The sequence below is a fragment of the Lipotes vexillifer genome, unplaced genomic scaffold, assembly GCF_000442215.2.
Source record: "Lipotes vexillifer unplaced genomic scaffold, Lipotes_vexillifer_v1.1 scaffold1272, whole genome shotgun sequence".
Lineage (NCBI taxonomy): Eukaryota > Metazoa > Chordata > Mammalia > Artiodactyla > Lipotidae > Lipotes > Lipotes vexillifer.
This window is the reverse complement of record NW_006779909.1, coordinates 2,691,696-2,695,883: the sequence shown is the minus strand read 5'-3', so window position 1 is coordinate 2,695,883 and position 4,188 is coordinate 2,691,696.

The window sequence follows — 4,188 nt, the reverse complement described above, 5'->3', positions numbered from 1 at the left end:
AATTTTTCAGCCCTTTATGGCAAAAACAAGCATGTTACTGGCACCATTTCCGTGGGTGCATCAGTCAGCATAAGCTAAGTTATGCTGTGATAACAAGTAACCCCAAGATCTCAGTGGCTTACAACCACCAAGATCTATGTCTTGCTCAAGCTACTTTTCCAGTGGGGATTGACCGCGGGGTGTGTCATGTCCCTTTCACTCTAGGACTCAGGCTGGCAGAGTAACCCCTATCTGAGATGTTGCTGTCTCACAGTAAAAGTAAAAGAGAGAACTCAATGGCACCAGGCAATGACTCTTAAACCTTCTGCCTACAAGGGATATGTGTCACTACCTCTCATGTTTCATTGCCCAGAGGAAATCACATGGCCACACCAGAGGTCAGTGTAAAGAGATCAAATATTTTGATCAATTATACAACCTTTCATCATAGGCAAAGGTCAGAATGATCTGTCTCCATAGGCCCTTTATTCCCATCACACCATGGACGCCTTCACCCTGGAGAATGCTCTATCCCTGGCACATCCTAGGGTTATTCTGCAGAATGCTATTTTCCCGATGTCAATAAGTGCTGGGAGATGAAAGGGTTCCATGGTTAAATAAGTTTGGGAAACACTGGGTTAAAGAGAGGTCTTCAAGACAGGGGCTCTCAGAATCTGTAGTAGAGTGTGAATTGTTGCTTTTAAAGAAGGAGAGAGTCCGTTGGGCCTACTGCCTGGTCCCTCTAGGCCAGTGTTCCTAACTTTGGCTGCACATTGGAATCACCTGGGGAGCTTTCAAAGAAATCCTAATGCCCAGGCCACACCCTAGACCAGTGGCCTAAGCATCTCTTGGGGTTAGACTCAGTGTGGGTACTTCTTTTTTTTTTCTTTTTTGTTATATTCATTAGTTTGCTTGATTTTTTTTAACATCTTTTTTTTGAACATCTTTATTGGAGTATAATTGCTTTATAATGTTGTGTTAGTTTCTGCTGTATAGCAAAGTGAATCAGCTATACATATACATATATCCCCATATCCCCTCCCTCTTGCGTCTCCCTGCCACCCTCCCTATCCCACCCCTCTAAGTGGTTACAAAGCACCAAGCTGTTGATCTCCCTGTGCTATGCGGCTGCTTCCCACTAGCTATCTATTTTACATTTGGTAGTGTATATATGTCGATGCCACTTTCTCACTTTGTTCCAGCTCACCCTTCCCCCTCCCCGTGTCCTCAAGTCTATTCTCTACATCTGTGTCTTTATTCCTATCCTGCCCCTACGTTCTTCAGAACCATTTCTTTTTTAAATTCCATATATATGTGTTAGCATACGGTATTTGTTTTTCTCTTTCTGACTTACTTCACTCTGTATGACAGGCTCTAGGTCCATCCACCTCACTACAAATAACTCAATTTCATTTCTTTTTATGGCTGAGTAATATTCCACTGTATATATGTGCCACATCTTCTTTATCCATTCATCTGTCATGGACACTTAGGTTGCTTCCATGTCCTGGCTATTGTAAATAGTGCTGCAGTGAACATTGTGGTACATGACTCTTTTTGAATTATGGTTTTCTCAGGGTATATGCCCAGTAGTGGAATTGCTGGGTCATATGGTAGTTCTATTTTTAGTTTTTTAAGGGACCTCCATACTGTTCTCCATAGTGGCTGTGTCAATTTACATTCCTACCAACAGTTCAAGAGGGTTCCCTTTTCTCCACATTTATTCTCTCCCACATTTATTGTTTGTAGAATTTTTGATGATGGCCGTTCTGACCAGTGTGAGGTGATACCTCACTGTAGTTTTGATTTGCATTTCTCTAATGATTAGTGATGTTGAGCATCCTTTCATGTGTTTGTTGGCAATCTGTATATCTTCATTGGAGAAATGTCTATTTAGGTCTTCTGCCCATTTTTGGATTGAATTGTTTGTTTTTTTTGACACTGAGCTGCATGAGCTGCTTGTATGTTTTGGAGATTAATCCTTTGTCAGTTGCTTCGTTTGCAAATATTTTCTCCCATTCTGAGGGCTGTCTTTTTGTCTTGTTTATGGTTTCCTTTGCCGTGCAAAAGCTTTGAAGTTTCATTAGGTCCCATTTGTTTATTTTTGTTTTCATTTCCATTTCTCTAGGAGGTGGGTCAAAAAGGATCTTGCTGCCATTGATGTCATAGAGTGTTCTGCCTATGTTTTCCTCTAAGAGTTTGATAGTGTCTGGCCTTACATTTAGGTCTTTAATCCAGTTTGAGTTTATTTTTGTGTATGGTGTTAGAGAGTGTTCTAATTTCATACTTTTACATGTAGCTGTCCAGTTTTCCCAGCACCACTTATTGAAGAGGCTGTCTTTTCTCCACTGTATATTCTTGCCTCCTTTATCAAAGATAAGGTGACCATATGTGCATGGGTTTATCTCTGGGCTTTCTATCCTGTTCCATTGATCTATATTTCTCTTTTTGTGCCAGTACCATACTATCTTGATTACTGTAGCTTTGTAGTGTAGTCTGAAGTCAGGGAACCTGATTCCTCCAGCTCCATTTTTCTTTCTCAAGATTGATTTGGCTATTCGGGGTCTTTTGTGTTTCCATACAAATTGTGAAATTTTTTGTTCTAGTTCTGTGAAAAATACCATTCGTAGTTTGATAGGGATTGCACTGAATCTGTAGATTGCTTTGGGTAATAGGGTCATTTTCACAATGTTGATTCTTCCAATCCAAGAACGTGGTATATCCCTCTGTTTGTATCATCTTTAATTTGTTTCATCAGTGTCTTATAGTTTTTTGCATACAGGTCTTTTGTCTCCTTAGGTAGGTTTATTCCTAGGTATTTTATTCTTTTTCTTGCACTGGTAAATGGGAATGTTTCCTTAATTTCTCTTTCAGATTTTTCATCATTAGTGTATAGGAATGCAAGAGATTTCTGTGCATTAATTTTGTATCCTGCTACTTTACCAAATTCATTGATTACCTCTAGTAGTTTTCTGATAGAATCTTTAGGATTCTCTGTGTATAGTATCATGTCATCTGCAAACAGTGACAGTTTTACTTCTTCTTTTCCGTTTTGGATTCCTTTTATTTCTTTTTCATCTCTGATTGCTGTGGCTAAAACTTCCAAACTATGTTGAATAATAGTGGTAAGAGTGGGCAACCTTGTCTTATTCCTGATCTTAGTGGAAATGGTTTCAGTTTTTCACCATTGAGGATGATGTTGGCTGTGGGTTTGTCATATATGGCCTTCATTATGTTGAGGTAAGTTCCCTCTATGCCTACTTTCTGGAGAGTTTTTATCATAAATGGGTGTGAGTGCTTCTTAATGCTCCCCTGGTAGCCACTGATTCCAGTAGGACCCCCTTCTAGGGGGATGGTAAATCTGGGAATTGACCTTCCACCAGCTTGATCCAGAAGCCAACACTCAGAGGGGACTAGTATTGATTTGTAGCAGTTTCTTGCATCTATTGTGCAGATAAGCTCTAGCCAGAATGTTCAGGATGGTCTAGATGGGCAAGAGGAGTGTAACTACCCCAAAGAACCCAATGATTTAATATTGTGATGCTGACAGAAGGCATCTACCATAAATAGTAGCACGGGCGACCTGGAATCTCTTGGGGGAGACTTAGCACTGCCAGGGGCATGAGCTCCCACCAGGCACGTGCCAGAACATCACCAGGTTTATCTCTGAACTCCACAGGAAAACCAGGTCCCTTTCTATGGCCTTTGCCTTTAAGGAAACATTCCACTCTTTCATGACATCACTGGTATCTTTCAGTCAATCCCAATCCATCCTGCTGGGACCCCTGCGTGTTCTCAGACTTACTGGATCATAAACCTTTTCCTGGAAGGTGTCAAGGCACTGGCGTTCACCCCACAAAAGAAGCTTTTCACAAGTGTGTAGGAGAAATTAGGAGCCCACTTAAGGAGACACTCAGTCTTCTCCTCTTGAATTGTGTCTCCTTGGCATTCCTCTCTGGCAGAAAGGATGAGCTGTTGTCTCCAGGAGATGATGTTGACTAAATGCCTCCCTGGTTTGAGTGATTTCTTGGCTGAGCCCTGCTCTGGTTGAACAGGAACGTGTTAAAGATGCCTTAGCTTCCAACTGGGGTGCTCTCCCCAGTGCATCAGAAACACTGAAAGCCCAGTTGAAAAATAGAAGACGAATCTCTGAAGCATTTTGTGCTCAGATTCCTCTCATCAGTTGTCTTTAGAAATGAGTCTGGAAAG